The following is a 24,614-nucleotide window of genomic DNA, read 5'->3' as shown; positions in this document are numbered from 1 at the left end:
TTCATAATCTCTTTAGGCAGGGAGATTTAAAAGAAAACCAAAGCCTACAAAACAAGCAAAACCCAGGGAACCTAAGATAAAGTTTCAGAGATGATATCCCATGCAGCGGAGGCAACGGTGCCAAAAAATTAGAAAGGGAAAGTGTCTGAGATCAGCTTCTGCAGCAACATCTGCCAATTGGCCTGAAGCCCAAAGCAGAATGAAGTCAAATTAGGCTGCTCAGAATGAACACTTAGCAGTGCAGAGCTCCTGTGCCCCAGCTCGGAGTCAAAAGCCAGGAAGGCTTCCGTGGTTGTATTTGTCAGATCAGGGAACCCACAATTCCTGTTTTACTGGCAGTGTTTAGGCCAATTTCCTGGTCACTGCATCCCTTCTAACCCTGCCTTGATGCTGGAAACCTAGTTCTAATCTCCACTCTTAACTCGGGCCTCCAAACTGGCTTTAAAAATTAGCGTTTGTAAAGGAACAGACCCACAATCAGACTCTTCCCAGGAGTCTCAGTTGACAGTGGACATAGTACCTTTTGGGCGGGGGATGCTGAGGTTCTCTATGCCTTACTTACAAATTAATGATCTAGTATTCTTTGAAAATCTTGCTTCCTTTGACCCTATTCATGGCCCTTGGTGTAGGTAGAACCGAGACTCAAGTACAGAGGAGAGGTTAGCTGCCTCCTCTGGCCTTTCGCTCTCTTGCTGTGGAAATGAGGGGCAGATTGCAGTCTTAACATCTTAAAAAACAATAGCTTGCATTTTTCCATTTCTGAATTCCCTAGATGAAAATCTAGTGCAAGAATTTCACTTTTTGAAAAAAAAAATTTCACCTTTTGGTAGTTCCATCCACCCTTTGGAGTTCTCCATTTGATAGGATCTGATTTCCTTGGTTAAAATTGCTTTTAATAACGTCAGCTCAAATGTGATCTCTTGCAATATAGATCTGTATATTTAATATCTATATAAAAATATATGAGCATAAGTACATGAAGATGTTTATAATAAATATCACATGTGTGTACATGATGGCATTTTCAGTTTCGGTTTAGTTTTAAAGGTTTTATAATAACCAAGGACACTGACCTTCATGGCAGCTCACGTGAAAAGCAATTTCTTACATACATTCTGCATCCTTCCAGACAGGTTAGCTCTCATTCTTCATTTTGAGGAACAGGGTCGTAACTAACATCATGACAATTTCTGGAATTACAGTCATAATTCTGTGGGATCTTTCCAAACACTTTAGAGTTGGCTTTAAAAAAAAGTGGTGTTTCCTGAATTTTCAGGGATCGTCTTTCAAAATTAATTAAATTGTGTCACCTGTTTTTGTGCTTGTCTCCACTGCGTGTGCCTCCCTGGCTTGGGGTTAACCTGCATGGCACCTCAGGCCTGCTCGGTTCATCTCTTAGCTTCCAGGGCCGGGCAGGGGTAGAAGAGTGTTTTACACATCTGTCTGCACTTCCATCTTTTCATGCTTCTACTCCGGTTGCCACTTTAAATTGTTCCTCCAGAGACCTGAGAAAGCTCTGTGAAACTGGCGTGTATAGAAAGCTACATAATCATAGGATAACCTACCAAGTTTGTATTTATTTTTTTGTTCTTCATTTTTTCCTGGGAGGAAGCAAAGTCATCCATGCAATTGAAAGTGCATGCAAGGGCTGTTTAAAAGGCATATTTTTATTCTGTCCTGTTAATGTTAAGATGTTAATTCACTGAATGTTTATATGCCACAGCCCCTTTACTTATTATAAGGCAGGAGGAAGACAGCCTTTCAGTAATGAGTAAAATCTAGAATAATTGGGACCCAGAGCAGTGCTCTGTGGAAGTAGGGACATCCTGGCATTTCTGCTTTTCTGTTTTACTTTTCTGCAGGGGACGAATAGGGTAAGATCAGGGATAACAGGCAAGTCTGCTCCACTCAGGTAAATTGCTTTTCCTCTTTCTTCCACCCTGCTGACATAAATTACAGCCTTATGGTATTCTCCAGGGCAGAATTTTCTGTTTCCCTGCCCTGCAGACTTCAAAGTGAATTTCTACCTAACTTGGGAGGCCGATGTTCTAAATAAAACTTCTTAGATGTTAATGTACATCCAAATCACCAGTAATGCCTTAAGGAGTATGTCAGTTTAATGTGAATCCAGACCCCCTACAAGCGCGTTATGGCGTAGATTCTCTCTGTGGGTCTGGGCTGAGGCCTGAGAGCCTGCATTTCGACTTCCCAGGTGAAGTCAGAGGACGAGCTTAAGCAGCAATGCTTTGGTGACTTCTTAAATCATAACTGCAGAAATGAACTAAGTGTGGCCCTTCTCCAAGAAGCAGTTGAAAGGGAACCAAAAAGCAAACCTGTATACAGCATGGCATCTGACTGTACTTCCCCAAATCTAAAATGATGCCCTACATGTTTTTTTTCAAAGCATTCTTTTCCCCCACTAGATGACTGGCAATTTTGTGTTCTAGCCACCCTCAGACATGAAAACACTTGGTTGCTTATCTTGTAAAATCTGCTCCCCCTGCTTGCTTGGGCATGTATGTAGTCAGTTTAGTCGAATACGTGTCAGTACATCTATGTGGATGGGGGAGCAGGTGCAAGGCCTTAAAAATGTGCTTTAAAAAAGTTTAACACTTAAGTCAGTCCACTGAGCTGTTCCTGTGTGATCTTAGTGCCAAGCGTCTGAGTTTAAAGTTTTCCCTTTGAAGGCAGCAAATAGATGTCATACATTTGAAGCGTTTGTTTACACTAAAAATGATGCTTGGTTTTTTTTTAAGTTATAAGTTATTTTGCTCCACAACTCCAATGAACCTCAAGGGTGGTAGAAAGCTTTTAGAGCTGGTATTTGAGGTTTGACTGAATGAATATTGGAATTTTCTGTGCGGTACTTGGCTTCCAATAAAGCGCCTAAGTAATAGACTCAGACTAGAAAAAGTTAGGGAGTCAGCAAAGAAGTAACTTCTTATCTTTGCCTGGTATTGGCATCTCTTTTCAGTAATATCCTCTGAGGCCATTTTGAATAGACTCATTTTACTTTTCAGGACCACTTTGAAGGTTCCTTTGCAGCAACTCAGCTTTGGACATTTGTTGGAGTAGTACTGGAATGAATGTACTCCTAATCCCAAGTAAACACGCTCTTGTGAGTGCATACATATATGAGTGGGTATACACACAGAAACCATCTCCATCCCAAAAATGGCATTTTTCCTGTCTGGAGATCCAATGCTAAGTGTAGAGCCCCTCACTTTCTTCCCACTGGGTTGGTCATTTTGAGTGTGACCCTAGACTTTGAATTAAATCCCCAGGTCCTCTGCTAGGGCTACACCAGACATTCCCTTGAAGGCAGCTTCGGAGCTGGTGTTCACCCTGGGCCCCCCTCGCTCCGTGCCTGGGCCAGGCACGCATTATCATCTTCACAGCGCTCTTGGATGAGGGGGATCTCTTAGCAAGGCACCCATCTGCTTCAAGCTCCTCTCCTAAGGGGCAGGCTCTCATCTGGACTGCATTTTCCCTGGAACCGCTTGGCCACAACACTATGAGAGAATAATTATTGAACTATTTTACTGTACAACTATTTCCAAATTGTTGATTTTTTATTGATTTCAGGAGGCAAGCTAATTGCCCCATGGCAACTTGATGTTAACATTTAATGAAGATCAGGAAACAGAGTTTATGAAAAGCTTTTGTATAGTAACTGCAAAGTTTCAAGAACTGTTTTATACTTCCTGACAGTGCTGGACTGAGCTTAATGGTTTGTTTTTATTGCTTAAGAGTGTAAACCTTGCTTTAGCCCGGTGTGTGGAAACTATACCCTCATCCCGCATTACACATTTTCTTGTTGCTTTTTTGCTCTCTCCCAGCTTCCTTCCTGCCATCTACAATCAGAATGTTTTCTGCTTTAATTGTCTGAAAGCAGATGTCTATCTTTGCACACAGAGACTGTTACACACACACACACACACACACACACACGTGAAACAAAGTGTCTGTATTGTTTCATTTTGTTTTGGGTGGAGTTTGCTTTTTGGCACTTGGTTGCTAGACTACCAAGCAGACAAAAGTTAAAGATTGAAAAGGCATTTTTAAAGATGCCAAATCTTGGCAGCTGAACTATTTTATCTCCGTCTTTATATGGTAGGCTTAGTTTTCTCACCAGGTTCTCTTTGCCTTTTGTTGGGTGGATGGCTGGCTGGTAGATTTTTTTGAAGTCTGACTCTTATGGCATTATCTGTTTGAGAACTTTCCTAAGTGTTGTTCCCATTTGCTGGAACATGCTTCCCACCTGGATGGGCAAAAAAAAAAAAAAAAAAAAAAGCTCTCTTGGTTTCCAAGGGTGTGTTTTAAATCACTAATAAAGTCAAGCTGTACTTCCCAGCTGCTTCGATTGTTTCAAGGCAAAGAGGTGGAGAAAACTTTGCTTCTTGAAGCAATATTCAGAAATACAAGGTTCAGGGTGTGGAGCCGGTCTCGAGGAGAAAGCCACCTCTGCCTTGTTTGTTGGTAGTGTTGAAAATGTTTTTAAAAGTTCTTGAAAGGCTACTTTGAAATCAAAGTCATTTGCTCATTTTAGTAAGATGCTTCGGGAGCATGTTATAAAAACAGGATCTTTATAGATCAGCCAACTTGGACGTGTGTTCACAAGTTCATCTCGCATGTGTGTGCACTTTGTAGCTGACATGCTCTCCTCCCTGAGGTCTACCCTCCTTTCTTGCCCTCTGCCATGCCACTTCTCTAGCACTCCTTTTTATGGGGTTCCCTAGGCTGGAATTCAGTCAAATCCATGGAAAACTTTAACCACTTTGCTGATTCGTTTACAGGCAGGATTTCCTGGCATGGGGATCAAGGAGGGAGCTCTGAAGTTGTTTCATTACAGACTGTCTTGGAAACTAAAATCTTCTGAAGCTCATCTGGCCGGTGCATAGAAATTTGACAACATATTCTCTTCTAAAGACATCTGACTAATTTAGAAATTGCCCAGTCACTTGGTTTAACCAATAAACCTATAGTTTCCCAAAACACAAGCAGTATTGTCAGTAATTCAAGCCAGAAAAATAATTATGCTTATATATCAAGAGCATGAAATGAAACAGGCTACAGTGACAGTCTGTAGGTGGCTATTAAACCGAAGTAGGATGATAGGCTGAGAGAGAAGTCCAGGATTCCCTATCTGATCAGATTCCGTGTGTGTTTGTTTATTCAGCCAAGATGAGTAAGAGAAGTTAGGCGTTTTTGTGATTATCTTTCTATCTACCTACCTATCTTTTAGTCTTTGTGTTACTTACAGCTTGCTAATTTTTAAATACCATGATAGTATAAAATCATCTGCTTTGGTGGTGTTACAGAGTATTTGCTCTGTGTAGAGAAGAGTTCAGAAGTTAATTTTTTTAAAGATTCCTCTACTGAAATTCAGAAAGAACAATTTTAAACTGAAAGAGAACTGAAATCTAGAATCCTCTTATCACCAACACTACCCAGAGGAAAAGATACCCCTGTCTGAGACACAAATATCAGGTCTTGTCCCAGTATTATGTTTTGTGGGAATAGCTTTTGTAGGTTGTCATAATACAGCATGTATAAGTGAGATGCAAATCCACTGACTCCATATCTAATCATCCCTGTAATGAAGATGCAGCCAGTGTGAAGCCGAGATGTCAGAAGTATCTTATGTTTATAGCTTGTTCAACTTCACTCCATGGTGTACCTGAGTTGATGAAGTACTTTTGAAAGACTTGGCAAGAAGGAGCAGAGAGGATGTTGCTAGACATTCCCAAAATACAATTGGGTGCATTCTCATAGCATGGCAGACAGTGTTGCAAGGTGCTGCCATCCCAGGATTATGAAGGGTAGGATGATTAAACAGCAATTGCTGTTGGTCCTGCAGGACAGATAGTATATCTGACAGATCTATTTATTGTGTGTACTGTTTCTAGAAATTTCAAAGGGTAATGATATTTTAGTTTCACTGGTTTAAATGTAAGAACTTTTTTCCATGGCAGTTATTGCCAGCACGCAGTGCTCTGGAAGTCTAGTGCTAGTGGATCAAAAGACTTTGACCTCTGGTCCCCAAAGAACTTAGGACCTGCAAAGCTGTCCCCTGATGCAGTAAGTATTGATCCTTGTTTGGCAGGAGTAGAAACTGGTCTTCTTGTCTCTCAAAAACACACAATTAGAATTTTCTTACAATTACATTCTTCTCTCTCTGTCTCTGTCTCTCTGCCTCTGTGTGTATGTGTGTGCCAGGACCTTACATGGAGATAAGACAATATGGTAGCAAAAGAGGAACTGGAAAAGCCAATCTTCTTGCATGCAAGGGAGAATGATTTGGTCCTAGGTAGCTACAGACCTTAGAGTATGCTCAGCCTCACTGAAACTTTGCTGAAGGTCTCCTGAAAGATGCAGTTTGGAAAAGGAACAAGAGCCTATTGTGCTGTTTCCTTTTCCATGGTGATGAGACCAGCTCCGGCAGGAGGAATAATTCCACAAACTCCCCTCGTGGAAAATGCTCGTGGTGAGCGAGCTGTTGCTTTCCTGCCACCCCTGTAACCCAGGCTCCAGGATGCTGGGGAAACGGGCTGCTCCCAAGGGTGGAGTGAGTGGGGTGGGTGGGGAGGGGTGTGGTGGGGAGGCAGCTGGCAGCCTTTGGGGTTCCAGCACAGTGAGTGTGGGCACAGAGCATAGCACTTCTGCTTTGCAGCCAGGGACAGTGATTCATTTGAGTTTAATTTTGACATTAGCATTTTTCTCATGACTCACTGATAATTTAATATGCAATTTAAAAGACTGAAACAGTTACTTACTTTTTAGGAACTTAAAAGATTCACCAGGTAGAATATATAGGTGTTTTTTCTTTGAAATATAAGATGCATTAGTGCTTCATCAGAGAAAAAAACCAAACAAATGAGGAAGGGTATTTTTTCTCTCCTGGATTCCACCTGTACCCCTACACAAACTGATCTGCTCAATAGCGTCGGCTGACTGACTGGAAGCCAACTTGTTTCACCAGAAGTGTTTCTTTTCTCTCCAGTTGCTCCGAACCACAGCAAATACTTCCCTTCTCTTCTCTCTGACCTCTTGTAACACCACTAATTGCAGGTAATCTTCATATTTGTGTTTTGGATCTCATGAGCTGAAGTCCTCTCCAAAGTCTTGTAGCTCTTTTGTTCAATTTTGCTGAGAATGTTGCAAGAATTGTGATCATTGGATGAGGAAAGATTCAGGCTGGCACAGGATAAGTGATAACAATACACACCTCTGTATGTATGCGCGCACACACACACACACAAACTTTCCAATATTAAGCACAATTGTAAGTTGTAAGGTTGCCATATGAATTACCATTATTTTAATGTAAATTGCTTATGGGGAGGACTACCCAGATTTAAGAAAATATGGAATTCATATGACATCCAACTGTTGCCAATATTTTTTGCACATCTGCAGAATAAAACCAATAAACTGATGCTTGGAAACTAATGAATTAGTCATAATTCTTTTCTAAATCAGCATGGTAAGTATATTTTTGTGTCAGTACATGATGCCTGAGAGCGTTCTCAGAAGTAGTCTAGATATTTTTCCTTGGAAATTTTTGTGTTTATTATTTTTGTGACTCTGCTAATGAGGACATAGACTCATTGCAGGTCTCTCTACACAAGGGACCATCTCACCACCATCTTTCCTACTTTTTGCTTTTGTCCTCCAAGAGCAGAAGGTGTCAAGGAAAGGAAAAACAACACAGATGCAATGTTCTCCGCTTCTTATACACCAGTATGACGACATCAGTCCAAAATCAGTTGTGAGCTGTGATTGTTATTTTAATCGAAAAGTATAAGGTTTGTGAATAATATAATTAGACTGCACTGTTTGATACTGGAACCACTCATCACGTGCAGCAGTTAAACACTAGCATCGTGACTGCTCTAACTTGAGAGGTACAACAATGTCTACACCTGATTTCTGGGCTAGTAAGGAAAAAGGGAAGTAAGCAATCACACTAATAAACCTCGTGCTGATAACAAGATGCATGTATGACATTTTGTGTAAATTAGGGTAAATATTTCGAGAGTTTATTTTGCCATTTTTTATGTGATCTTAGGAAAATTTAAATTACCTGTGTGTCCACCATTATGTTGTTGTTGGATGATGCTGATTTAGAGAAAATAATTATTGTGGCTTCGTATCACTACCAGCCAATGGGCTTCCCTCGGGAGGTAAAGAAAAATAAAGGCACTGCTTGTACAGAGAAGTGCACGTAGCTGTAGCAGCATCATGAACAGTGCAGAATATCCATTCACCTACAGCGTGTCAGCAGAGACAAGCAGCGTGTTACCGTAGCAGAAAGAAAACTAGCTTCATCTCTGGAAGTCTGTGTGGTAGATGTGGCTTTGCAGGTCACTGCAGTACAGGACACTAAATTCTCTTGGGATGTTGTTTAACCAGTCAGAGCCTCATTTACCTTTAAAGCAGCTACTATTCCAGCCCTTCCTACTTCAAGGACTTTTATAATGAATGAGATAATGCTTCTGAATATGCTGTGGGTCGATGTCCACATGAGTTACTGTAAATATAAGGTGAAAATTGAGTGAATAATTGGACCATTATTAGACAGCTGTTCCATGAAAGAAATTACCCTGGTGTTTGTGATTTAGAACAATAAGTGCTTTTCATACCAGACATTTCCTGTGACTTCAGGGGTGGCTTAGCTGGGTGGTACCACCTCAGCTTTTCACAACATTACTATTAGGTTGTCACCTAGGCCCAATGTCAATTGGAAGGCTTGGATGGATCCATTTCTAAGATGCTTCACTTATGTGATAATGGCCAAGAGATTCTTATTCTGTCCCCATGGCCCTGTCTGCATGCCTGTTTGAGCTTCTTCCTGACAGCATCTCTTAAATAAAAGCACGAGAGAGAAGGAGAAAGAGAAAACCACTCTGACACAGTGTCACAAGCCATACTTTGTGACTTCTTCTTACTTAATCCACTAAGAACAGCTCACTAAATGCAATTAAGCCTCAAGGGGAATGGGAGGTTCTTAAAATCCGTCTTTCAAACAAACTGTCAAAGCATTTGTTATATATATTACGACACACAGACTTATGCCACTTTTATAAAAACATCTTCAAAGAAGCCACAGAACTGATGCTCTAAGCAATTGAACTCCAAGTTTAGGTGTGTTCTGAGCAAAAGAAATACTTAGTTCTGCTGGGGTTTGAAAAATGTAATTGCTGATGAGGCTGTACAGTCATCAAAATGAACAGTTTCTGTCCTTAACCAGAATTTATTCTTGAGAAGTTCAAGCTTGAGTCTCTAAGGAAAGGAGTGTCCTCCTAGGTTTGAGGATGCATATGGAAGCAGATTCTCTCTTCTACTGCCTCAGTATAGCATGTGGGGGACTTTACACACGCCAGGCTTGTGTAAATTTCTTGGCCTTTTCTTTCCTTCTTTTGTTCCAAGGCTAGAGAACAGGGATTTGGGGGTCTTTATGATTCAAACTCACACTATAGGATCTTTTATGCACCTAGATGAAAAAATGTTATATGGCCCTTTATGGAAGGTTGACCAGTTGGACATCTGTTTCTATCCTAGTAACTGTCTTTGCCTTTTTCATGTTTTGGCCCCTCCCAGAGGAAAAGAAATCTATAATCTAATGACTACCACTGAATCCCCCCTTTTGTAGGAAAACACAATGTAGGATGAATATTTGCCTATGCATTTTAGGGACAGTTAAAAGTAACACCAACAACCTGAAGGAAATTGCTTTTACATAAACCTTTTACAAGAGGATCAAGAGTAGAACAGTGTAGACGAGTGGGCTGTTGACGTGTGTTAAGATTTTGGATCACAAGTCAAAATAATCTTAGAGTGGCTTTATGTATTTAAACAATTATTTATAATTTCAGAGTGGTTTTATATATTTGAAGAAATATTTAAGATTACTTTTACTCTATTAAGAAGTGGGTCTGAATCTAAACTACCTTTTGAAGTGAGCTTAGATTTGCATTTATTCATTATGAATAGTAACATATTCATTTAATGAATGAATATGTTACTAAAAACAAGGACCTTACCAATATACAATGAGAATATCAATAAATAAATAATTACTAAAAATAGTACAGTATAAAGGCCAATGCATTGGGCTAGAAAATTACAAATTTTTTGGATAAATCCTTGGAGGGAGTCAAGTTGAAAGTTCTTGAAAGAAAAAGCACAGAAAATGTGGTACAGGGCAAGCATACAGGAACTGTAGGCCACCAAAATAATGTGTTCCCAAAGCACTAGGGAAATAGTTTGGTGTTTACAATGAAGTTGGAAAAGTCCACTATAATAGAAGTATCTTGAACAAGAATAATGGCATATGATGAAGTTAGAATAGATCATATCATCTCATTTTGCTATTCTAAATCTGATTGAAAATCTTTTAAGGCCCTTAAGGGGACCTTGTGGGGGACACAAGATTTAATGCATTTTTAAGTGCAGAACAGCAATATGGAGAATGGATTGGAGAAGGCAAGAAAGCTGGAGAACAATTAGAAGGCTGTGATTGGAATTTATTTCAAGGTTCCTGACCCCAAGATTCCTGACTCTGGGTGTGCACGCTGCATAACCCTTCTCTTTGAATGTTGTGTGCCTGTAAACGTGATGGGAGAAATCTGTAGGTAATCCAAGTTGGCTTCCAAATCAGGGGAGGTGTTTGCAAAAGGATGAACAGTCAAGGTTCTCTTGCCAGCCTGGAAGAAAGCAAAGATCTGTACTGTGAATGCCTACAGGGGCCATGTGAAGGGCTATAGCTAACCTCTTGGAGCTGAGTGACCCCTGGCTAACATCTCACAAGAAGACAGGGACGTCCATCTTACTGGCCAAGGAAATAAACTTTACCAATGATCACTAAGTTCACCTTCATCCTCAGGTGAAACAGCCCTAAGTCAGCATCTTTATTTCAGCATGGTGAGACCCTGAGCAGAAGTACTAGCTCTTACCTTGACTGGAAACTGTTAGCTAGTCAATCTGTGTTATTGTAAGCCGCTACATTTGCAGTAATTTGTCACTCAGTGGGCAGCAGATGCATAAGTTATTAGCAGTATTCCAGTTAAAATAGATGGTGGCTTGTAGTAAGGAAAGATGGACAGAGTGGACAGATTGGAGATATTTTCCAGGTGTATTTGGCACTACTGGCTGATGGATTAAACATGCCAGGAAGGAGCGGGAAGTACTAAGAATGATTTTTAAGCTGTTTTAATTTGAGCTACTTAATGACTAGCGGTATGCTTTTTGAAGAGCGAATGTATGGAGAAAGAATATCCCTAGAGAACCATTAGAACTGACAGCTAGGTAGACAGTAGGTATATGAGAGACTTCAATTCAGAGGAGAATTCTCAGTTCAAATATAAATTCTGGACTTGTCAGCACATAGATAGTGCTTAAAGCCGTGAAAATGAAACAGGATAGAAAGAAGGAAAGGGGGCTTAGGCCAAACTCCAAGGAATTTTGACATTTAAAGGCCAAGTGGAGGAAACAGAAGCCAAAAGATCCCAAAGGAAGACTGAAAATGGCCAGAAAGGAAGACGAGAAACCTGAAGAACATAGTATCATGGAACCCTGGAGGACACTTTCCACAAAGAGGATTAGAGTCACCACGGCCAGTGCTGCTAGTGTCTCTAGTCAGGACAAAAGAGAAAAGCATTCACTATACTTGTGATCTAGATTTATCTGAGCTCTTATAGCCTGGAACAGGGGCCAAGGTTGTGCTAGCGAAGAGCACAATAGGACTGAGAAAGTACAGACAGCGAATGTGGACCACTCATTGAAGAAGCTTGTTGTCAAAGTGGAACCAAGTGATAAAACAGCATTGAGTAATTTGTAGGGCCAAGTGTATATGTGTGCACGTGTGAGTATATGTGAGTGTACGTGTAGGAATGGATATGTGTGGAAGCGTGTATGTGTGTGTTTGGTTTAATGTGAAATATCGACTTGTTAACTTGACTCAAGAAGAGAGAAGTTGATGATAATATGGAAGAAAATAAATTCACTTCACATTTCTGATGGTCAAGGAGATGGATGCAGAATTCGTGGGAGAAAGATTGGCTTCTCCTTAAGAGAAACTAGGAAAAAAAACCATGGGCATGGAATTAAGAAATTGTTTTCTTTAATAATTAGAGATTCATGTGTATCTGTCTCACAGTTTCTCTCATGGCTGTATGTCACCATAGGTCAATATCAAATTCTGGAGTGTGACATGGGTGCTGTGGTGCACGTTTCTGTGGGACTAGACCACATGTGTGGATTTGTCTGAGAGGTGGTCTGTTCTATGATACCCTGTAACACTGCCCTCCTCCCAGTCAACATCCCTAAATCATTGGGATCACTAATCTATTTTCCAACTAATTAATATATAATTTTATCATTTAGAAAATGTTATGTAAGTGGAATCCATAGTGTGTGAGTTCTTCAGATTTGCTTTTTCCCCCGCTTTATGTAATGCCCTCGAGATGTATCCAGGTTGCTGTGTGTAGCAGTGGTTCATTGTGAGCAGGATTCCGAGATATGGATGGATCTTTTTAAGTGAGTCACCTGCTGAGGAACATCTGAGCCAAATCCAAGTTTTGCCTATTAAACAATAAAACTGCTATGCATGAGCATGGATCTAAAGTTTCTGGGAACAATCAGGTTTTGATAAGAATATAAGATTTCATTCCTCTGGGATAAATGTACCAGAGTACAATTGCTTGGTCATATGGTAGGATTATTTTGTGGCTTCATTAGGAAAATATCACTCACTTTCCAGAGTACTTGTACCATTTTTTCATTACCATCAACAACGTGAGTGACCTAGTTACACAGTGATGATTTTATGTGTGTGTGTGTGTGTGTGTGTGTGTGTGTGTGTGTGTGTGTGTGGGTTTTCCTGAGGACTGAACACATGACAGTCACACTGAGGTCTGTCCCCAGTCCTTTCCTATTTTCCATTTTGAGAAAGTGTCTCCCTAAGTCACTAAGTTGTCCAGCCTACATCCATATTTATGATCCTCCTGCCTCGGGCTCCCAAAGGGCAGGATGACTGACCTGTGCCAATATACCCATCTTTCTTACAGCTGTAATTTCCATTTTGCTAATGCCTAGTGATGTTGCGCATTTGTTCATGTTTTCACTTGCCACTTCCTTGAATTCACTCTCATGAAATAGTTCCTTATGGCCTGGGATTTAGCTCAATGGCATAAGCATCTGCCAGATAAGTGCAAGGTCGCGAGTTCAATCCCTGGTACAAAAACCCAACAAAACAAACAAACAAAAATAAAAGCTAGTTCTTTATGGTTTTTGCCTATTTTCTAATTATATCATTTATTCACCATTAGGTGTCAAATTTTAAGAGTTCTTTATATATTTTAGATGTAAGTCTATTATAGTTTAAATCTAAACTATGCCTCGGAGCCTCACGTGTGCAGAAGTGGGGTTTTGGAGGTGACTGAGTGATGGGGTGCTAAGCTAAGCATGCCCTAAGGAGGCAGAGCCACTGGGGTGCCACCTGGAGGGCTTCTTCTCCCTCCCTGGCTCCTCCCTTAGCTCCTCTTTGCTCTCTGAGCAGTAAGGGGTGAGCGGCTCACCTGGGCCAGACCGTTTCCCCATGGCCTTCCTACCTTGGAGCCCGCCAACAGTGGACTGAACCCTTTAAAAAGAGTGAGCCAAACTAAACCTCTCCACCTTTCAATTGTGGGGATTGGGTATTTTATCCCAGTGATGAGACCGTAAGTAAGCCAGAGCCCTTTCCTAAGTTGCGTGATTGGCAAGTATTTTTCCAATTCTGAAGCAGCTGTTTGGTGTCATCCTCTAAAAGAGATCTTTCACATCAAGGTTTTTATTGGGATGTGATAAAATTTATTGTTTTCTTGTATAGGTTGGTGTGCTTAAAAATGCTTCATCAAGTTCTAGGTCTTGAGGATTTTTCTCTCATGTTTTCTTCTAGCAGTTTTATTAATTTACATTTTAAAATCTATGATCCATTTTGATTAAACTTCTGTATAACATGAGGTTCAGGTGAAGATTCTTGTTTTTTCTTTGCTTTATCTTCCTATGGATATCTAATTAATTGACCCAATTTGTGGAAAAGATGGTCCTTCTTACGGGGAATTGATTTAGCTTCATTGTCAAAAATCAGTGTTCCATACTTAGGTTAGGCTCTTTCTGGATTCTCTGGTCTCTCATGCTGGTATATACGTCTCTGTGTTAATACAACACTGCCTGATTCCTGTAGCCCAGTATGTCTTGAACTTGGGTAAAGTAATTCTCCCCATTTCTTCTTTTACTGCAATAGTTCTAACTATTCAGTTCCTTTACTTTTCTGTATAAATTTTACAATAATTGTACTATATCTACAAAACACACTAGAATTTTGGTAGCAATTGTGTTAAACCTGTAGTCTGGCTTGAGGAGAAGTGACATCTTTATTTAATTTTCTAATTGATGTGCATTTTGTTCTCCTTTGCTTTCAATTTTCCTTGGTGCTTTTCATCAGCATTTTATAGTTTTCAGCATACAAGTCTTGTGTATATATTTTCTTTTATGTGCCTCTAAGTATTTCTTTTGGGAGATGGGTATAATTTTATACATTGTTGCATATAAAGTTTATTTCAATGTGCTAAATGCTAGCATATAAAAAGCTTTTATATCGAGATCTTGTTAACTTTGTATTCAAAGTACAATTTGTAAATTATTTTGGATTTCCTATGTAGATATAATATGATCTGTGAATAGGGTAGTTTTATTCTCTGCTTTGCAGTCTACATGCCTCTCATTTATTTTTCTTGTCTGATTGCACTGATTGAATGTACTATGTGCAAGGCATTTATCCTTTCACCACTATATGTGGCCTTAGCTGTAGGCACATTTTGAAAGATGTTCAAGATACTATCAAGAACAAGGATAGGATTCTGAGTTGACTGTTACTTTCTTTTAACATTTAAAAAATATCATGCCACTTTCTTCTGTATTTCATGGTTTTTGATGTGAAGCATAGTGTTACCTGACTTGTTTTATTCCTCTGAAAATATAATACGTCCTTTCCATCTGGCTGACTCAAGACCTCTTTGTCTCTCCGTTTGTTTGTTTCTTTTTTCTTTCTTTTCCTTCTTTCCTTCCTTCCTTCCTTCCTTCCTTCCTTCCTTCCTTCCTTCCTTCCTTCCATCCTTTCTTTCTTCTTTCCTCTCCCTGTCTCTCTCTTTCTCTCTCCTTTCTTCCACGAAAGAATTTGCAAAGTTGACCATATATCTTAAAGTCCATTTCCTTGGCTTTTGTTTATTTTGAGGTTATCTCAGTTTATTGAATCATAGATGTGTGTGTGTGTGTGTGTGTGTGTGTGTGTGTGTGTGTCTGTGTGTGTGTGTGTGTGTGTGTGTGTGTGAGAGAGAGAGAGAGAGAGAGAGAGAGAGAGAGAGAGAGAGAGAGAGATTTTTTACCCTCAACTTTCTCTTTCCCTTCTGGTCCTCTCTTGACAGGCTACGGTTAGGGTTTCATGATTGACACTGTTCAGTTCTTTCAGTCTGTTTTTTCTGTCTTTTGGTGATTTCTATTGTTCTGTTCAAGGTCATAGATTCTTTTTCATCTTTTTTCTACCACTCGTTTATATATTGAGTATATTTTGTTTCACTTTTTAGTCCTAAAACATCTATTTGATTATTCCTTCTATAGCTGATGTTTTTTGCTGAGACTTTCTGTTTACACATTTACTTCAGTTGTGATTGTTCGCCCAAAGCACTTTTGGATGACTGTTTACAATGCTTGTCACGTGATTCTAACATCGGTATCATCTCAAGGCAGAGTCTGCTCATTGTCTTTTCTCATCTAGAATCCCTCATAGTTCTACGTGGGGGACGTGGCCAGGGAGTGAACTGGTTTTTTTTTGTTTTTTGTTTTTTTTTTAAATCAGTAATGGGTATCGAACTCACGACTGCCTGCTTGCAAGGCAGGTGCTTATGCACTGAGCTAAATCCCCAGCCCCTAACTTTTTTTTCTTTTTTCTTTTTTCTCTTCCCTTTTTTTTTTTTTTTTTTTTTTTTTTTTGTACCAGGGATTGAACTCATGAGCTTGTGCTTGCCAGGCAGGCACTTTTGCCACTGAGCTAAATCCCCAGTAAAGGAGTGAACTGTTAAAGTGCAGGGTAAAATCACACAAGCACTGTGAAAAGTGAGTGGTTGAACAACAAAAGCTTAGATTGGCGAGGCAATCGAGTCTGCCATTCTCCCTCCTGTTGGCTGCCCTTGAGAGAGTTCCTTGCCCAAATTGCTTTTTCCTTACACTGATACTGTAAATAAAATCCTAAGAGTTCTTAACTCGGTGCTACTCCCAGGAGTCTCCCTAACTCTAGGTGCTTCAATCAAGTCGCCCCACTGGGCCTCACACTGAATGAACTAAGTCTCATCTCTGAGTCATCTTTTTCATCCTTCATACCACCTCGGTCACACGCAGTGATAACAAAGGACTTTTTAAAAAAAAAATTGGACACTTTGGGAATTGTGTTGCAAGATTGTAGGTTTATTTGTTCATTTATTTATTAAAGCATACTAATTGTACATATTAATGGGCTTTAGTGTGATATTTCCACACATGCATATGGCATGCATGGAATATATCCAATCACCTTTTTTTTTTACTCTTACCTACTGCCATTTTTCTCAGCCTATAATTAATCACTTTTTCTGTCTACCTTCTGGGCAGCTTATAGCTTCCACATATAATAGTGTCTTCTGTGGGCTGGGGATTTAGCTCAGCAGCATAAGCACCTGCCTTGCAAGCAGGTGGTCGTGAGTTCGATCCCTGGTACCGATAAAAATGAAAAAGACAAAAAAAAATGTGTCTTTTTTGTCTGGCTTATTTCACTCAATATAATGACCTGTAGTTGCATATATTTTATTGCGAATGACAGGGCTTCTTTCTTCTTTATGACTGATATATGTAAATCATATGTATATATATATATCAACAATGATATATATATATATACTTATATACATATCATATATATAGCATCACAGTTTCTTTATCAATTCATTTGTTGATGAGTGTATCTAGGCAGATTCCATATTTACACTACTGTGAATAGTGTTCCAATAAGCATGGACATGCAGGTATTGCTCTGGTTGGCTTATTTCATTTCTGCTCGATTTATACCCAGAAGTGAGATAACTGGGCCATATAGTAGATCAATATCTAGTTTTTTGAAGAATCTCCATATTCTTCTGCATAGTGGTTGCACTAATTTGCATTGCCACCAACAGTGCATTTTCTCCACATGTAATATTTTTGTTTTTTGATAATAGCGATTCCCTCTGTGGTGAGATGGCATCTCATTCTAGATTTGCTTTGAAATTCTCTGATTGCTATTGATATTGCACTTTTTCCCATATATTTGTTGGCCATTTGCATTTCTTCTTCTGAGAAGTGCCTGTTCAGTTCCAGGTCTTTTTAAGTCTTGTGCGTTAGCAGGCTTGCTCTGATTACACTGGCAGATGAAGGGGCAGATACACTTTTATATTGCCATGTTGGGGCAGAAATCTGGGTTTTCCGCTCTTCCAGCACTGACAGCCAAACGCTTAGGTCAGTGATGTTGAATCTTTTAAAGATGAAACTTAGCACAAAGTGCCAACACTGCAATTAAACCCAAATGTCATACATTAACATCTTTTATCTTAAAAGAAAAACAATACATATGCTCTAGGTTCACCACTATTGCTTGGAGGTTCCTTGGCAGTGCAATACAAGGGTGGCATTTCAGGGTCTGCATATGTCTCCTACTAATGCTGCGGGTGTTAATGGAAGTCATACGAGGGTGTGGCAGGAGTACCTTACTGCCTTCTGCCAAGGATAGATGGACTCCAGGATTTCTACTTGGCCTTTAACAAGTGAGTTTGGGGTTATGTTTCTTCCTGTGCATGTAGTTTCAGTACAGTAATGGTTACTTAAAAGCTTTCATCCTCCTAGATTCCTTGTCTTGGTCGTTTGGTTAGAGTGAACAGACTTTCTTTTGAGCCCCCTCCCCTTTCTGTCTATGATCATTTGTGTTTCTGGATTGCCGCTTCTTCCTTATCTACTTTGGGACACAGGAAGCAAAGAAAACCTGGGGAATTTGCCACTAATGTTCTTTAGGTACGTGTGTGTGCACACACAATGCCAGAGTACTTAATTTAAGAGAAAAAAGGAAAAGCACAGCTACTGCAACTTCCTACAAACAGAAGTCTCAGCCGATGGGTTTTCTTCAGTTCTAAATGCCTTTAAAAATCTCAGATCAAACATTAATACATTATTTCAACCTTCTGGAGGGAAAAATTGAGGCACTTAGGGTTAATTTGCCTGATCAAAGTTGCCTAGAATTGCAACCTTGGCTTCAAGTAAAACCTTGGAATTTTAAACACTTACTATTTTGCTTTTACTTTTTCTCTTTACATTGGTTAAAAAGAAAAAAAAAAGTCAGCCTGAGTAATGGGGGAGGGAAGAAATAGTTACCGAAAAGAAGACTTTTAAAAAAACTACTTTTTGGCTTGAAAGAAGTAACTATCTAAAATTACTAAACCAGAGGATTTTATAGAACAATGAAAGGTTATTTTTCACAAACTGATTATATGATCTTTAAAATACGATTTATTTTATAAAGGAATGGTTTCAGTTACTCACAGTGTCTTAAATTTAGTGGTACAATTCACACTTAGTATTCATTGTCACTCTCTTGACTACAGACTTTACAGAAATGGAAAAGGAAGGGCAAATGTTTTATCATTTTGTAGGTTGTACGCTTTTTATCAGAATGCCTGTGGGCCTATGAATTTTGTAGATTTCTTAGAGTTTCAAAAAAGCTGTTATTTTTCCTTAAAATCTGTTAGCTTTGGTCCTTGAGAACTTCCCAATATTCTTAAGCTGAGCACACAGTGGTAACTTTCCTAAGCAAAATTTCCTAATTTCTGCAGTCTTTTTAATAGAGGATTCACAGTCCCTCTTCCTCTATCTTCACTTCAGTCCTTAATGCTGCTCTTCAAAAGTTGCTGAGCCCAAAATCAAAACATGGAATGTGATGGCAAAGACCTTTCAGGGACAAATGAACTGGCCCATGGCTTGCTCTTCTCTCGGTATCTTTTTGGTTCGCGTAGTCGTTCTGAGTTCAGACCTGGCTTAAGTTTCAGGTGGAGAGTAGGGAGTTCCCATCAGGAGCAACCGAAGAGCGCAGCAGAAGATGGTGGGCAGAGCAGGGTGCGGTCATTCCCATGGAAAGGTCTCTTCACTTCCAGGAAGAATCAAGAGTTCCAGCCATCTTGAGTTTGCTGAAATGGGGTCCCATTTCAGCCCCCTACCATTCGGTAATATACGAAAAAGCCTCTGTGCTCCATTATGTCCTCATGATCCTGGTCTCTCACAGAGCTAAACTGTGGACCAATGTCCTCCGAAGGCAGCAACTTTAGGCCTTTAGAACTAGTGTCACTATAGGGATGCTCTCCAAATCACATCTGTTGGCTGTAGAACCGGCTCAGTGAATGTTTCCAAAGTTATCTCAGGTAGAGAAAGCAACCCTTTTGTCATATGCTTTGCCAAGGGACAGCAAGGGCCTTGCTTATCTGTATCTCCTTTGTCTGCAGTTAAAGGCCTTCTTTTGCTTGGGACAGATAATCATCTACCTCTTGTTTTCTTTTTCTTCTTCCTATTCTTCAGCCTTGAAAATATATATCTTCAACATAAGCTACTATACCTGGATTGTCAGGGAGAAGCCTTCAACCTTATGCACTAGAGAAGGGAATTTAGGGATAACTGAAAAATTTCAGTTATTAGCTTGGTCTTAATTGCATAAGGCTGTCACCTCCAGGAGTCAGGCTAGAAGGAATAAATGCACTTTCCCCTGAGAAGTGAAAAGGCTGAGAGGACAGGGCATGGAGATCAGTCCTTTCACGTAAACGGATGGTGCCTCTGCCAGGCAGCGTCCTGCTCCCCCGCTGGTAGGCAAGACAGAGAGTTCCTGTGGATTCACATTACCCCTGACTGCTGGGAAGTGACCACTCTCCCAGCTCCAGGAAAGCAGCTTCACTGGGGCATCAGAGTTGGGGATGCTGGGGGTCATGGTCTGAGTGATACTTCACATTATAATTGTTTCTCTCTGGATCCAAAATTTCCATGAACACGTGCAATTCAGAAAGGCATCTACCTAGCTTTTCGCTCCCTCTGCAGTACTCAGAGCTACCACAGTAAAGACCAAGAAACGCTCAGAAAGATGTAAATACACTTCACAGAACAACTTAGAAACAGAAGTCCTTTCAGTTCTAACTCCCATGCTTTTGTTTCCTAAAGAATCAGAGGATTTTCTGTAAATACAAGAATAACCTATTACAGCGTTCATTTCTGCACCCCATTTAATCTGCTTACTCTTCAGGTGCCATTTCCTTTCCTTTACCCCACATGCTAGTGAACCATGTTCCACACGAGAAAGTTTGCTAAAAAGTGTGCAAAGAATAGTGCAGTTTACTCCTATATTTAGTCAGTGGCCTTTGTAATACTTCTAACTGCAAAATTTTGCGTAGATAGAAAGAAGATCCCTTCATCTAAATATTGATGTCTCAAAATGGTTATCCTGCTAATGTTTTCCCGGGATTCCCAAGGGAAGGAAACTTCTGCAACATTCGAATTTCAAAATTCAAGTATTATGTTACATTAATTTTCAATTTTCACCATCTATTGGGTATGATCAATAGTATTGAGAAGGCTCAATTGTTGATAGCTGTGTCTGGGGAGGGAGGCCTGGATTAGACAAATCTACCAACTGACATTAGTCTTCTCTTTTTTCAAAGATGTGCTTCAAAATTGAACAGATTATATGTAGCACGCTTTTTATTGGGTGGTAGATAGGCCTTGGGAATTGGGTGGTAAAAACTGCTATGCTTTTCATGGTGACTGCAGGGCTTCCATATCAACTTCATAGACCCTTTATAGAATGTTTTTAACATTCAATATGCATGCCATCCAGATTGCCTGAGATGTCTGGCTGCAAAATCTCACCCTCCACCCCAAATTTCCTGAATCAGAACCTGTATTTTGTTCTGGAGTTACTTATATTCTCAAGCAAACCAGGCTTTGGAAGTCTGGGTGGTACCAGGATGTCAGAGGTCTGTGTTCTTGGTCTAGAGGCATGTTCTTCTCTTGCAGAACCTGTGCTGAGCCCACAATGTGTTCCACAGCAGGTTTTACCAAGGTAGTGGCTCAAAGTGTCTTAGCAGAGCAGGCTTGCTTATACTTTCCCTGTTACTGTGAGCCTTTAAGCTTCTCTCAAAATGTCTTGCTTTTTAATCTGAAGCGCACATATTAGTCCTATAAAGATCCTCTTGAGAACTTAATTCCAGTTACTTTTTTTGACAGCTGAGGAATGTGAGATTCAACTAGATTAAGTAGTGCAGTGGGATTTGCAGCTTGTGGGCAGCAGTATCAAGACTAAAACCTAGTTACCTTATCCCCTTTACCGACTTTGTTTCTATCTATAGACTATGCTAGAAATAAATTTTAATGCAATTTTCCAAATTCCAGTTTGACTTTTATTTATTTTATTTTAGAATAAGGCAATAGTACCTATATTTCTTTCTCTCAGCAGCTCTTGGGGTTTCAAAGGCTTCTAATTTCACTTTAGAGAGAAGATTTCCAGACAAAAAGGAGAAGAGTGGGAAATGCTCCATTAGAAGCAATAATAACTCTTAAAATAAATCCACCAAATTTATAAAACTAATATGTAATTATTTATTTCAAAAACCTCATTGAACCTCTAGTAAGAACTACAAAAATCTATGGCATTTTGCCTAAGGGTGCTCCCTGGCACCCTACTCACATGACCCACTGCAGTCAGAGCAGAAGTTCTCCAAAGGTATGGCAAGTTCAGACAACCACAGCCTCACTGCTGGAGGGAGATGACTTGGTCATGAACAGGATATAGAAAAACATCCACCCCTAAGTATTCTTGAAAACAGTATGATCTCATGGCAAACAAAGAAGGAAGTCCAACAGTACAACTAGCCTATGGCTGTGAACCTGGTTGGTGAGAGAAATTTAGTAGGGAGAGCTGGGGAATGAGACAGCCAGAGACCTTGATAAGCTCCAGGATATCTCTGGTCATCTGGAAGACTGCATACACATGCAAGGCTACACATGCACTCATGAGAGGCTGGGAAAATCTCTCACTAGATGCTCGTTGTATCTGATTGTGAGGCTTTGCACGCACTGAAAGTAAAAGCCAGGGAAGTCTTGTAAAACCCCTGAACTTTAAATGCATTTCCCAATCCCCATACAGATGCATCATCAAATGGTGAAAGCATTACTGTTTCCAGGTGTCTGAGTACAACCTCTGACCAATCAGGGACCGACCACTAAGCTGTGCTGACTTAAGGCCCTAGAAAGTCAGGCTCAGTAAGAAAAATGCAATGACGACAACAAAACATCTAGCAAAGGCATTAGTAAACTCTCTACCTCTGGGAAAGCAGACTTCACATAGTTAGTTCAGAGAAACTGCTAACCGAAGATGCAAACAATAAAGCAACAACACTAGTATCCACCAGGAAGAAAAATTAGAATTCCTAAAATGCTACAAATATTATCCATAATATCTATTTAACAAAAAACTGTGAGGTATAAAGAAAAGAAAAGTATGGTCCATGTTCTGGAAAAAAAAGTGTAAGTCAGTACCTGATAGTTTTGATGTGTTTAGTTGATGGACTTTGCAGACAAAGACTTTAAAACAGCTATTAAAAATAATGTTCAAACAAGTAAATGCAACTTTTAAGGAGGTAAAGAGTAGTATGAAAAAGTGCTCAGTCAAATACAGTCATAATAAGGAGATATAAGACACATAAAATAACTAAAAAGACTAACTGCAGAGGCCCAGCGGTAGAGCTGTGATCACAGTAGAAAGGGTAAGCAAACTTGAGGATCAGTGAATAGAAATGATTCAAGCTGAAGAACGTAAGCAGTAGAGGAGAATGAGAAGACCCTGATTCTGTCTCTGGAATATTCAACTAGCCACGAAGAATACTATCAATTACAACTAGTAATCATATCAGTTCACTTTCATTGATCATATCATTTCATATTCAGTAAGCTCACTGGCTCCAAGCAGCATAGAACCATACCTAGACTGGTCATCGTCAAAGTGTCAGAAACCAACGACAAAGAAAATCATGAACTCCAGAGAAAAATGCCTCATCCTCTGCAGCCACAGAAAGAAAACTAGCAGCTGACCTCTCACTCAAAACAAAGAGAATTTGAAAGCGCTGGGGGATGCACTCAGAACCATGAAAGAACGCATGACTGCCAACTCAGAATTTTAAATCCACTAAAATTATTCTTCAAAACTGAAGGCATAATAAAGATATTCCCAGCAAAACAAATAACAAGTGCATTTGTTACTAGTGGATTTGTCATGCAACAAATACTAAAGCAAGTACTTCAGACTGGAAAGAAATTATGCTAAATGGTATCTTGAATCTACATGAAGAAATAAGGAACGTTATAGAAGGTAAATAAATAAATAAATGCACAAGACTTCTAACAAGATATATAAAATTGCATAAAATAATACTTATATAAAACTGCAGTACTGTGCTTACAACCCAGGAAGATACTACATTGATGAATGCACACACAACTAACAACAGATCCCCAAGTGCATGTATCAAAAAGTAAAGGACCTGAAGAAAGAATAGGGCCCCTAATAATACAGTGGCATCTTGCTTCACGAACTAAATTCATTCTGTGATTCTGGGAAACGTGGCCACGTTCCTGTTTGTGCAGGAAAGATGGCTGCAGTTGTGTTCATCACCCTATGTAGTCCACAAACAAAAATAAAATTTTTCCAAATGCTTCTGTTCGTGAAATAAATTGTTCACAAGCAAAAACATTAGTGAGCTAAGGTACTACTATAATAGTAGAAAAATTCAATATTTATTCTCAGTCATTTATAAAATAGTGCTCTATAGTGATAGAAAATTAAGGAAGATGTAAACAACACTGTCAGTTAATTTAGACTAATGGATAATTGTAGAATACTTAGCTCAACAATAGCACACATGAAGCACTTTCCAGGTTAGAGTGTGTACAGTAGAGCCTAAAGCGAGACTCAGTGACTTAAAAAAAGAAAAAACTAAACATGTACTTAAAATAATTCATGTATCAAAAAGAAAATACATATGAACAAGAAAATATTGTAATTTTAGTGAAAATTAAAAACTAAAATGAGGTTCAGCTACAGTGAATTTAGAAGAGAACCGGAGAGCTTTATATGTCTGTATTAGAAGTAAGAAAAATCTCAAATCAGAAATTGAGACAAGCTAAACGTGAAGCCAGTGAAACAACAGAAATCATGAAGAGTGAAGTGGAAATCAGTGAAACAGAAAACAGAAAGGCAATAGAAAATACTAGCAGAGCCAAATGTTGGTTATTTGAAAAATCAACAAAATTGATAAATATTAAGCTGGCTGTCTTAGCTACTTTTCTATCATCGCTTTTCTATCATCATACTTTTCTACCTGACACCTAAAATTGAAGGAGCAATGGTTTATTTAGCATACAGTTTATACAGGGTTCGGTGCATAACTAGTTGGCTCCACAGAGTAACCTGGCAGATGAGCATCCGA

Source organism: Cavia porcellus, unplaced genomic scaffold, assembly GCF_034190915.1.
Source record: "Cavia porcellus strain 051 isolate PalLab524CR breed Dunkin Hartley unplaced genomic scaffold, mCavPor4.1 scaffold_5, whole genome shotgun sequence".
In the NCBI taxonomy this organism is placed as follows: Eukaryota; Metazoa; Chordata; class Mammalia; order Rodentia; family Caviidae; genus Cavia; species Cavia porcellus.
Note: the sequence above shows the minus strand (reverse complement) of the source record.